The sequence below is a fragment of the Trachinotus anak genome, unplaced genomic scaffold, assembly GCF_046630095.1.
Source record: "Trachinotus anak isolate AG129_WGS33_773 ecotype Australia unplaced genomic scaffold, CSIRO_AGI_Tana_v1 ptg000018l, whole genome shotgun sequence".
NCBI lineage: Eukaryota > Metazoa > Chordata > Actinopteri > Carangiformes > Carangidae > Trachinotus > Trachinotus anak.
The window spans coordinates 13,868,143-13,881,679 of record NW_027273869.1 but is presented as its reverse complement, the minus strand read 5'-3'; the positions used below and the strand labels follow the sequence as shown (position 1 = coordinate 13,881,679).

Here is a 13,537-nt window from a genome sequence, read left to right as displayed (position 1 = left end):
TAAAGTCTGTACATGAGAAGGATGTATATGTATGTGTGTGTACATGTTTGTAAGAGTGTATCTGTGGATACATTCATCCAGCTGTGTGTGAGCGCTCTCAAAAAGCCGAACTTTTGTTGTACTTTTTGGACTTGAGCCATTATCAGGTGATCCTGTCCACTCTCGGTGCACTCGAGAACTACATTCAAACTCTTTGCCCTTGGGGTTGTTTTTTTCTGTCTTTGTGATTCTCTCTTTCTTTTTCTCTCTCTCTCTCATTCGATCATCTTGATCAGAGTCAACCATTATCCACCCAACACATCTATAATGTCAGCAGCTACAGGTATAAAACCTCCAATGCCAAATTATCTGCATTGGGGAATCGATTGAGCTTTTCTTTCAGGGACAAACAGAGATTTCTGTCTTTTCTCCATTTCTTTGTACCACAATCTTATTTTGGTGAAACTTTTTTCCACCATATTTGCTGTGTCTCCACTGTCACTTATTGTTTTCTATCTTGAGCTGCTGGCTGATGCTGTCTTCCATCTGTAAATCCCTTTCTGACTTAGATTTAGATTTGATAATGGAAAAGGGGGAAAAAACCTAGTTAGTAGCAGCTTTTACCTGGACTTAAAAAGTGCTCTTACATTCAAACCTAGAGGATCATATTTATATTCTCTCTGTGTGCATTTTCATGTGTGTGTTACACTGTGAAAATGCACAAGAGTGGACCAAGTTGGATATCAGGAAAAGCTAAATAACAGTACATACTGACACAACAAAAGACAGAAACAAGGACACACCAACACACACAAACAGGCCTGTTCCAGTAGGGATGCTCAGGGGCTGATGGTCAGCATGGGAGTTGTAATTACACTGGAGCTCTGAATGAAAAGTGTTTCTCAGAGATGGGGCTCAAGTCTCTGCCCTTATCTAGTCTTGCTGCTCCCTCAACCAAGGAACACCATTGCTCCAGGGAGAAAAACACTATGTGTGTATGTGTGTGTGTGTGTGTGTGTGTACGTGTATGATGTGATACTGAGATAACACAAAAGAGCTCAGATACAGAGAAAAAGGCTTGTGACACCTAGAGTCTAAGATAAAAGAATCAGAACAAGAAGCAAGTGTGTGCAAAAGGCTGGGGGAGCCGCAGAAGGATAGACTGTCCATTTACAAAAGGGATTGCACAAGTAATTTTGCCATTTCCCTCGGCTCTCTGACCGAGAGTTGTACACACTCAAGCACAATGTCTCACATTTGTGCAAACAGATTTCTTTTTCCCAGAGCTTGTTTGCTCAACCAAATCCAGCTTAGAGCACCCCGCTTGGTTTTCTGGTGTGAATATAGACAGATTTGCAGCATGCCGCTTTCTTATATTTACCTTCTGTTATGAGCATGAGCATGCAGGTTTAAAAAAAAAAAAAAAAGTTATCGAGTGGACGACTAATTATTACTGCTGTCTTGAGTGTGTGAGGTGAGTTCGAGGAGGCTTGTAACGGCGCCTGTGGAGTATGTCGGGGTCCCCAGGGATTGCCCAGGGCCCAAGGTTGAGCCAAGATGATAGCAGAACGATAATGAGGTGTCATCTTTTCCATGCACAGGGCAAAGGAGAGACACACACACAGACACACATAACATTTCTTCCCGTTTCTTGACAGTGGCCAATGTCTGGGACAGAAGAGTGTTCGTTCTGACAGAAGTGTGCAAATCTTGCATGTTTGAGTATCCTGCACTCAGTGTCTCATCAATAATGAAATCCTGCGCTGTGAGAAGTTTCAGTAAAGAGCTTGGACAGCCCACTGAATCATTAAATGGCTGGACTGAAGCAGTGGCACTGCTAACTGAAGGACACTGAGTCTATGGGGTAGCCGGGCTGTTGTTAATGTTACATTAGCTGGAGCTGTAACATGAGCCAGAGCTGCTGTGCTGTGAATCCGAACTTTTGAAAAGGGAAGGTTGTGTGATAGCGGGGATACTCTGTCCACTCTTGATTGTTTCATCCTCACTTTTGAATAATTTAAACAGTTCTCGGAGATTATTCGTGTGGAAATTCAGTGCTCGTTCCATGCTTTCAGACCTCGCTCTGTTATCTACTGTACATATTTTACACCGGCCACCACCCTGTTATTGTGACGCTACATTTTGTCATTTGTGAAGACGTTCTGCTCAGTAGTTTCTCAAGTTTTTCAACAGAGTTTATCTTATCCACATGTTTCCACTAGAGATAGCTTCACCAAACTTATTCCCTCGCCTGCCTCTCCCTGGATCAAGTTTTTGATGAGTTGGCCCTGGTGAGGTGCTGTGCAATCAAATGCATCACTGCGTAAGCCAGGATAAAATGTCCTAGGAGAGAGGGAGGGAAGCCGGGAGAGGCAGGAAGAGTGAGAGGGTGTGCGCGAGGATCGATCACACCACGACGCTCAGAGAGGCCAAAGTGACCAGCCATGAAATGGTCGCTGTCCCCCGGAGTAGGTGCCGCCATTACCCACAGTTCCCTTGCCCCTGCCTCGGTTGGGATACCACTGATACAAATCTGATACAAATATACATACAATACATAATGACTATCAGTGTGTCTGGGTGAAGAGTATTGTGCATGAGTGTGTGTGTGTGAGAGAGAGAGGGAGGGAGGCCCATTTCGTTACCTTAGAAAGCTCTAACTTGAGAGTGTGTGTGTGTATGTGGTGCTTGTCCTGCCTCGGGACACTGAGCCCCGCTGGTTTTAATTGTAGCTGGATGAAATGTAACCTAATCAGGATCTGTTTTACACCTGGGGTTCCAGGTGAATGCAATTAAGTGCAATTAACTGTGTCCCCTCGTAGCTGTCACACGGATGTTACTGCATAGCTGTCTCCTCAGTTGTGGCTGCACATGTAATTGCCTCCAGAAAGGGAAGAAAAACCCCTACAATGTTAATTAGTGGTGAGTGCACAAACTGCCATTTGAAAGCTAAACCTGAGTTTCACTGATGGCTACATCTTCATGTCTAGGTCTGTGTGAAGTGTTGGTGTATTGACGTAGGTTTTTGTGAAGTTCTTACATGTCTTGATCTGACCTTGAGGAGAAATGTTGTGTTTGTTGTGTAGAGCAGGATTATAGTGAGAATCCTCTGTTGTGTTGTGTTGTGTGTGTGTGTGTGTGTGTGTGTGTGTGTGTGTGTGTGTGTGTGTGTGTGTGTGTGTGTGTGTGTGTGGGGGGGTGCCACCTCACCTGTGGATCTCCTGGCTGATATCATGACTAAGAAAAACTAAACTGAAAGCCTTGAAATATGTAACGTAATTTCTCCCACTGCACATTTCCACTGCATTTTTCAAAGTGCCACTCCACTAGTTATACACCTAAGGGTCAGTTTGCTAGTCACAGGGAGTACTGCTCACCCTGGCAGTTTATGCTGTTCCATTTTCAGGGGTAATTCTGTTTTCAAGACAACAAACTTAACACAAAGACCCTGCATGAACAATTGGGAACACAATGTTATTCCCTAGGCAGAGAGGGCCTGGCAAAAAGATTGGACTGGTTCAGTTCTGGTAAATGTAGGACCAAGCATTTTTGGAACTTGATGAATTCTAAGGGCTCTTTGGATAGCAGTGAGTTCTGGTGGGGTTGTGTACCACTGGTTGACACTGAAATATCTCAACTATTGTTTGGATTGTCATGGAATTTTGTACACATATTCATGGTCCCCTGAGGTTCTAGCCTAATGACATGGGGATCATTTGTACCTTTGGTTGACGTTTGTGGTTTTGAGTGAAATCTACCAACAACCAGTCAATGGATTCTCATGAAATTTGGTACACGCATTTATGTTTCCCGACCTGTTCAGGGTGTACCCCGCCCTCACACAATGTCAGCTGGGATTGGCTCCAGCCCCCGCCCCCGCGACTCTGTTCGGATAAGCGGTACAGATGATGGATGGATGGAAGGATGGATTTATGTTCCCCTCCTTGGGATGAATTGCTCTCACTTTGGTGATCTCTGAACTTCATGAAGTTATTTAAAGTTGCAGTTTGGTTCATGACTAAACGGCATGTAAAACACATTTTTACATTTCTACATTTGGATGGTAAACATTATATTTGCTTAAAATCATTATTGTGAACATGTTAGCATGTTGACACCATATGCAGCCCAAAGCATCAGCATAATTGGGTCATTGACAAATAAAGCTCTTAAAAATGTTTTTTTTAAATGGATATCATGCATATTTTTGAAATTAGAACAATGTGTCTCAACATGCCTTATCTGTGTTTACTACAGTTATATACTAGTTTTCTAATAAAATGAAGAGTTCTATAATAAAATAACATTTTCCTAGTTTTACCTTGGTTGTACCACCTGACATGAAAAGTGTACCAGCCTAACTATGAGTTGAAAGTAGCTATTTTTATCAATATTTGAGAGAGCTCTACAAACCTTTTCACTCAGCAATAAAGATCACTTGGGGTCCTCTGGCTGATGCAATATCCTCTTTGATGTTGTAACTATTCACTTCAGAATAAAAGATGCATGTATACAGTTGCACCACCCTGACATTTGACAATACACAAATTCTTGGACAAAAGTTTTTGAATTATCTCAACACCTTTAAAACTATTAATATTTCTGAACTTAGTTTATTTGAACAGAATACAGAAACAGCTTTTTACGAAACCGTATTGCCTACTGAAAGTCTTCCATAAAAAATTCACCCTCTTGTTTTAGGGAACAGAAGCTTGAGGCTGCAACATTAAGTGCTGTACAACAGGTTGACGTTCCTTTAGAATGCCCTTGGTGAGAGGGTGGGCCCCGTGGGTAGATAATCTTTCCATGGTACGCACTGTGTGCCATGAATAAGTCATCTCTCACCAGGACGCAACCCTCAAGTCCAAATGATTGAGATTTCACTTGCCTGCTGAAGCACAGGAACGACCACCTAGCAGCAATTCTGATGCATATTATAGCAGTGTGGTTTAATGGAATGAAGGAGAGACAGCAATGGTGGTAGGAGTATTTCTAATGCCATGCCCCCGACCACAATCATACACTCGCTATCAATAATCTTCCCCCGGCGGAGGTGTATTAGAAAATATTCACTGTGATGGGAATATTTGCGTTCCCTTCTGTTCGCTCCTCTTTTAAACGCAGTCATTTAGCCTCAGTCTCTTTTCTCTGCTTTTCTCTCACTGTCTGAGGTCATTGTAATGAACATTTCATTTTTCAATCATTTTATATGATTTATTGTTAGAGGCTCTCAGGGGCAAAGTGGGGCCACATGAAGAGGCATTCTGCCCTTTATTCTCCTGTGTTTGGCTAATGTATTTATTCTGGGTGCTGTCAGTGTCTTTAGGACCATCAGCTCATAGTTATTCAAGGAAATTACAAGCCCGCCGAATGCCCGAGCGATTCACCACCACACTTTTTCATTAAAATAAGCCCACAGAAAAGAATGAGGGCCACAAAAGAAAAGCGAAATAGTCTTTCCATCAGCAGGAGTTCTCATAAATATTGTAATTGTGTGGTTATAGAAAAGGAGCGGTTGTGAGCCACCATGCTGTGATTGACTTTGAGTGAATGCTGTCTCACCCTTTTGAATGAATACTAGTGACAAAAAGAGAAAAAGAAATAATGGCCTTTGTGAGTATGACATTAAAGTCACCTGATTCCTGCAGGCTGCACGGGAAGAAAGGGAAAAAAAAAAAAAAGACATCTTCTTTTTCATTGTTTTCCTGTGTAAAACTCCAAGCGCCATTACTTGCTGATCTCTGCTGACTCGTTGCATTTTTCTTCCCTCAGACTTAACAATATGAACCGTGCGAACCCCTTGAGATAGCTGTTCATGTAATAGAATGTGGTAATGAAGCATACCTAAGGCAAAGAGGCAGGCACAGTTGCCAAGGAGAGGCAGAGAGTCCAGTTCCTCATCCCTGGCCATCTCAACTCGTAATGTGCCTTCAATTTATACAGAGAGCCCTTCCAGTGTCAGGGAGCCTCAGGCATGAGCAATTGCCTGAATGAAGTACCAATCACCCAATTTCTCTTCTGTCCTGCAGGGCTCTGATTTCACACCACGCTGGCATGTTATTGGCCCATTCAAGGCTCAAGCACTGGTGAGTTAGAGACACAGAACAAGAGACAGAGAAAAATTCCAACTTGTAACTTTTGCAGGAAAATAGACATTGCTCTTCCATGTCATGGTGTCAGAGAGTTGTTTTGTACATTTCATCACCAGTGCCCCAAGAGTTTTAAGAGGTTAATGGTTGTCTGGAGGGCACAAAAACATATAAAAAATGTAAACATTGGATTTTACTGTGGAAAATGCTCAGTAGCAGTGTGGCATCCTCACATATGTGATTGATATCACAGCAAAAAATGTTTCTGCATGTTTTATGCAGAATGTCTGCTGAATGCAGCCTAGTTGCCTCGTGTTTCTATTGTGGTCACAGCTTTTCATGGAACAGTGTTAGAAGCAGTGTGTCTTAAAGCAGCACCGATAAATGAAGCCCATTAATAACAAAGCGGTCATATTACCTGTTTCAGGCACACCCAACTAAACTGCTGCGTGAAGCACCCACAGTATATAATGATAAATAACAAGTCAGGTCTGATGAAGTGCAGAAAGGTCTGTGAACTCAGAATGCAATGATGCTTGTTGGATAGGAGCTTGGCAGAATGATTATAAGAGCTGCAACAATAACAACAACAATAAAACAACTGGTAATAATAATAATAATAATAATAGTAACAATAATTATTGATTGGTCCAGAAGGACACTTCAGCCAAAGAGGGCAAAGGGGCAGTGGCTGGAGACCTTATAGCTTTTATAATCACACAGCCCTGCAGTGTTGAGTGTCTGTGATTACATCAGTCAGTATTGTCGTTGCAATCCAGACAGCTAATACAAATTTGATAATTATATTTCATTTTTTATTGTCATTCATTTGTACTAGACACCAAAATATGTTATGTTTGGCCTGGATTTAAAGGAGTAACATCCAGTGTCAACATAACTGAAGACTCAAAAGTTGAACCCAGTGCATAACAAGACATCCTTTCTAAAATTGGAATGTGAGAGTTCAAGAGAGGGCAAACAAAATCTAAGTGAGGGACACGAACGCCCATCATCGTGGTGGGTCTTAGAAGTCTTGGCTAACACAGGCTGCAAATTGCTTAAGAAACGCCTCATACAAAATTGATTACACTTCTTTCTGACTAATGCTGAATCTGATTCCTTATGCTCTTTGATATATTTTCATCCATATTAAAATCTCTTCATTCTTAAATTATTCTCTGATATCATGACAGGAACCGATTAGGAGTCCAAAATACAAAAGCTTTCCAAATCTTAAGATTTCAACCAAGTTATTTCATCTAATAAATCGTAGAACAACCTACGCACAGTGAGCTCTTATCCTAAAAGAGCAGCACAAGTTGCTAATTTGTTGCATTTTAGCCAGTTTAGCTTCAAATTAATTTGATACTGCATGTGTTAAGGTCATCCACTCGTCCTTGGAACCACATGAAATCATGTTTATTGCGGCATACACTTATTAATTCAGACATCCATGTCAGCATCTCAGCTCTCGAGGCACTGTGATTTACAGCCTAACGTTCCTGCTTTTTCCTCTGATGTATAACTTTGGACTCATAACTGTGCAGCCGAGACGACATGTAGGTACAAACACATGCAAATCCACCCACATATACAAAATCATAAAAACAGACACTTTAACACATAGTCAGACACTCAAAAGAACATAGGTGTACATGCAAATAAAATAAACATACATGTACACATAAAACATTAGCATATCAATGCAAGCAGCAAGTCTTTTGATGTTTACATGCTGTCCTTTGGATCTGTGGATACATGTTTCTTAATTATTTCAATATTCATCGCTGTGGGCTTGGAGAAAGCTTCACGTCTGTGCTTAGTGCCTGCACCCTGCGCACTGCATGACAATTAGTGCCTTACATAACCACTAGCCAGCCACACACCCACATATGCGCACACACACACAAATTTGTTTCACTCTCCCCATGGGGGACACTCACTGACATAATGCATTCCCTAGCCCCTTACCCTAACCTCAACCATCACAACTGAGTGCCTCATCTCAACCCTAAAGACCATGTCGTAGCCCTCAAACAGCCCTGAAGTTGTGACGACTGGCCAGAAAGTCCTCACAACCATAGAAAGTCATTTGCACACACACAAGCAAAAAAATGCACATGCAGAAATGCAAATGCTCAGTCACAAATGGGCACACAAAAACAGATAGGAACATAAATATACAAACTATTTTGTGTGAATATGTGTGTCCTATCTCAGTAAATGACCAGCAGTCACCCAGCATTACTATATTTGTAGATATATTTGTTGCTATATCCTTTTTTTAAACATCTTTACCGTGCAGGGTGCTGTGTCCTGCCTCTCTGTCATTGCTGGCTGCTGCAGTAATGGCTGAGGCAATGATGTTCAGTGCTTTAAACACAAACAGCGTACCCCATCACAAACACCAATAAAAACTGAGAGCTGTAAATGCTGCGACCAGTCTCACCCTTGCCCCAGGCCAGCCATCAGCATATTAGCACAAGTGCCTGTGTGTGTGTGTGTGTGTGTGTGTGTGTGTGTGTGTGTGTGTGTGTACGTATGGATGGATGCAGAAACGTTGTTTTCCTTAGCCGTCGGCGCTTGCTTGCATCCTGTCTGTGATTGTCGTAAAAGCTCTGATACCTTTTCTAAGACAATCTCAATCAGCTCACTTTGACGAGAAAGAAGAAGGAATCTGAGGTTGATGGTGTGAGACAGAGAGCAAAAGGAGGGTGCAGGAGGGTGGGGGACTGATGGGTAGAGAGAGAGGTAGAGGTAATGAAAAGAGGGAAAATAGAGGCAAGGACAAGAGGAATTGATGAGAGAGACCTGTGGACAGACAGAGGGAGGATGTGTGAGAGAAAATGAGAAATAGCATAAAGGAGATCTGTTCTGTTCCCTTGGTGATCTGAGCCATTTTTATTAGCTGGATATGATGCTATGTTTGTGATGATTAGTCTCACTGTGAGACTATGAAGTATGTGTGTAGTTGGCATAGCAGGAAACCACTATTAGATGTTTAAAAACCTCCCAAACTCCTTTCATCCTTTTTTTTTTTTTTTTTTTTCTTCCCCATCTGCAAACTTCCACAAGGTGTGTGTGTGTGCGTGAGTGCGTGCAAGCATTTTCGTGGTGTGCATCATTCCTTGGTTATAATACCCTATCAAGCGACAGACTTACCTTTAACCAGGAGATCTGCAGTCGAAAGCTCCATTGCTATTTTGGTTCACCAATAAGTTTTCTGAAAATTGGATCCAGGGCTAAAGAATTGAATGTGATGAGCGCCACAGCTGAAGCAATCCACAGGCCTTGAATGAACGTATTTATGGGAAAGTGACAGATCAAATCCAATTGCCTCTTCTATGACTTTAGACAGTCCCTTATTCACGTCAGAGGTAGGAGTTTAATGAGGTTTTGACTGCGGCATGATTTTTTTTTTTTTTTTTGCAGATGAATGAGTTACAGAATGTAGAGGCAATGCAGTACGAGACTCGCCAATGATTTTGTGTGCATGCAGCATGAACACGCTCACACAGAGAAGAAAAGTAGTCATGGTTGTGATTTTTATTTTTTTTTTTTTGGTTTATTGGAAGGTATTGACTGTCTCCCATCTCCAAAAGCCAGATTCATTTTACGTGGTGCGTGTGTGCCAGAAATATAATGAGGTCTGTGTACATTTTAGCTTTGATTTTCAATAATTGCTTTCCTGGTAAACAACGTGATGGTCCTCCAAATCTTTGTCCCTGTAGAGGCTTATTGTCAACCAGCTCTCCCAAAAAGGATTGTCTTAGTCTGAAAAAACAACACTGGCAAGCTGCACATTGAAGCCGGACACAAAAAAACAACAAAGAAGAAAAGAAAAAGTGGAAATACCTTGCTTTTTGACAACCACCCTCTTCTCTTCTCTTCTCTTCTCTTCTCTTCTCTTCTCTTCTCTTCTCTTCTTTCAATCTAAACATAAAGTAGGTCTATTAGGAAATCTGCCCCTTCATCCTTCCTGATTTATTTTTTTGCAGACTGAATTATTACTTTTGCCGACTGCTGCAGTCTTTGACCAAGAGCAGAAGGAAATAAGAAACTTCATATATATCTCTCATATATCTACTTGTCATTTTAAACTGTGTAAGGGCTCTTAAAACTCTAATCTACATCAGCGGTGAAGCAGGAAATGTAGTCCTCTTTGTCATCTAATAGGTCTTGCCATTTGAATGTTTTTACATATATTGCAGGTCTGGCAGTTGTGTTTGTGGCTTGGTGGAAAACATTTGAAATGCAAATCAATGTTTCAAATGAAGCAGGCCCTCTCATATTTAGCACACATTATCTAATCGCTATTTGATTTCACATGCAGGGGCATATCTAAGTAAAATCAAATAATCTTTTTAAACTCACCCACTACCCCAAACATTAGCCATTGGATTTCAAGGCAGGGGGCTGAGTAGACTACTAATGTGCTGGCAATTGAGGTCTTAAGTGTCCTTTCACACTCTAATCAAATTGATAAGGTGGTCCTACTGCAAGGGCAATCTCGCTGTCCTCTACTTTAAAAAATCCTTAGCCTTTAGTTTCTCTTTGTCTTTCTTCTGTCTCTGCAAGTGTTTCTCTCGCTTCTCTCTGTGCAAGTTCAATTCACTTTCATTTAGATTCAATTCAATTATAGTTTAATTTGATTAATGGCGTGCAGGCTTAGATGCAAGCCCAACAGAACGATGATTAATAACATGTTGTTGAAATATGACAACATATACAGATTATACACTGTCAAAGGAAAACAGAAAGAATAAAGAAAGCGCATTGCTATACATACACAGTATATTCAGTGGAGATTAGTGTGTTATGATAGAGCTATGTTCTGTATAACCGGATGGATGGTGAGGACTGCAGTTATTTGGAAAAAAATTAAGCTCTCCATTTTTATGCAGCAGGACAGAGAGCTCCAATAATTTGGATACTTTTTTAGTGACTATGAGAAATATGTTATGTCTTTCTAATATGTTCATATTTTGACCTGTTGACACTTTTGACATGTTTTAAGTGATGGTTTTGTGAAGGCCTCATATTTATTTGGACCACATGACTATTTGTTAATTCATTTTCAAACTTATTGATCAGTTGTACAATCACAGTGGCACTCAGTATTCCAAAATGAGGTCTGCACAAAAACATACAGTTTATTGCTGGGTGTTGTAAATCAGCACTTCAGGTGAGATGGAGGGGGTTAGCTACAATGATGGAGCTCAGTCTCAAGACGGAAACGGTTGCCAGATCTTGTAATATTTCTGGGTGGAGCCTTGGGCACTGTGTTTAAACTGTTGAAGTTTAAGATGGGACATTATCCCTTCCACCCAGTGTAGCAGACATCTAACAAGTAAGATGGAGAATGCTGTTGCCTCAGCCTGGTAAATCTGTAATTGGTTTTATCCTGTGGGCAGTGCAGTTAATCAGGATTCAGTCAAGATCAGCAGTCAGTCAGGATCAATAACTGCATTAAACATATATGAAAAGGTATTCAAAAATACCTGTCGAAAAGGGGGGTCAGTTTGGAACAAACCCAAAAGATGTGACTGAGGCTGGCTGAGTCTGGATCATACCTGATGCAGGCTGGGTCTAAACCTGGTGGGTTCACCCGCAGATAGATGTAACCTATGCAGAACCCTAAACTGCAACAACCCATGCCTAACGCATATTGATGATGAGTGTACCGACTTAATTGCAGCCTGCCAGTCTGTATGAAATATAGTAATTCCCAACTCTTTCTCCCACTGCCTCATTAAGTGGTTAAATGATGGGGAGGTGACCCTCTGAATATTATCATGTAATGCAGACACCAGACCCCTGCCCACTGGATCCATGTTCATACAGTCATCTATACTGGTGTTCTGTGGGGTCATTAAAGAGAGGTGTGTTTTGACATGACTATGTATCTAAAGGAAGGAATCTGACTGGGGAATATTAAAGTACTTCTATAACTGTTCAAAAGACATAAAGTGCAGTTCCTTATAGAGGATGTTCACACACTTGATCCCTCTCCTATGCCATAATTGAAAAGATGGTCCAACGAGAGATGGAGCAAGATTGATGTTTGCTGGAGCAGGGGAAGTGATAAGGGCATGTTTATGTTTGAAGTGGGTTCTTTCTCCAATAACCTTCACTTAGGGGAAGTTGCATTCATAGCATAGTTTTTGAGTGAGTTTTTTGCTACAGCAGGCAGCTATTTTCAGTGAAATAGCTTTAAAAACTAATTGTACCATCTGCTCGGCACCAAAATGTTAGCAACAGACAAAGTTAGAAACCAGCTTAAGATGATAGATCCAGAGCAAAAAGGAAAGCAAATATTAGATTAACATTCAGGATGATTGCTAATGTTGCTGCATTGCTATAAGTGTGCAAATAGGCAGGTGTTTGTTTGCTCACCTAGAGTGCCTCCAACAGCCGAACATCATCAAACCAACTGTACAATTACATTTGTTTCAAGCGTACTGAACCCTTTAGATTGTGACATTACAGTTTTCTTTCCATGTCTATTTGTGTGTGGTATACTAGAGATGCAATATTTTTTCATGCAGTAGCCCCTGGTGCAAAAGCTCAGTAAGTATTGAGTCAGGTGTATTTCTCCCCTCGTTCAGGAGCAGACTCTTTTTTTTTGGTTACTGTAACAACCCCATCTCCTGCCCCTCTTCCTCCTCCTCTCTTCCTCTGTCTCTCTTTTCTATTCTCATCCAGATTTCTCTGAGGTCTACTAAGTCTCTGATCGTCTGTCTCTCTGTTGTTCTAAGATAAAGCCACCTTTCACTGTTTGAGATCAAAGAGGGAGTTTGCATAATGGAAAGAGAGAACGGCGAGTGGTAGAATAAAGCAGAAAAGGAGGGGACTGTGGATTCAGTTGAATAATCTAAAATGGAATGCTGACACTTTTCCTGAACCCTCTCTTATAAGACTCTTTTTATACGCCATTTCAACCATGACCAAGTAAATCTTACAGGCAGTTAGGATTTTATACTCATTCATTTCTTCCAGTATATACAGTTTTAGAAAAATACCATTGCATTTAATAACACAGATTATGTACCTTACCATACCTTACCTTAAGTATTTCTCAGTGGCTGCCATCATGTGTGTTTATGGAGAACTTGACTTTGCTTTGTCAGTAAAAAAATGTTAATATTTCAGTATCATAACATGGTTACAGCAGAGGAAACATTTTGCCAAGTTAGCACTGACCTGAGAACTTCAACATGAATTGATATTATTGGTAATCTATCTGTTAATGACTGATATTTTATGTGAGATGTGATTGACTCAAATTCCAAATGTTAGTAAATAACTCACTCGGATCCACAGCCACTGCAGCTTTGAATGTTGTTCTCTATAACTGATGTCTTGGGGAGCTCAAAAATGGCTCCCGCAGCGATGTCTTAAAAGAGTTAACTGCTTTGGAGAGAAAGTGTTGTTCTGGAAATGGAAAACAGAGTTGAGTCATGTAGGGA

General features: G+C 41.0%; 1 long non-coding RNA gene across 7 annotated transcripts in view; it reads left to right on the top strand.

Annotated features, from left to right (window-relative positions):
* Window positions 1-2,794: 2,794 nt before the first annotated feature.
* Window positions 2,795-13,537, top strand: part of LOC139635485 (uncharacterized) — a 135,419-nt gene continuing 124,676 nt past the window's right edge. For all 7 annotated transcript variants that reach the window (XR_011694225.1, XR_011694228.1, XR_011694224.1 and 4 more), the window contains exons 1-2: window positions 2,795-2,901; window positions 6,009-6,065. This is a non-coding gene — a long non-coding RNA (uncharacterized lncRNA). The remainder of the gene's footprint in view (window positions 2,902-6,008; window positions 6,066-13,537) is intronic.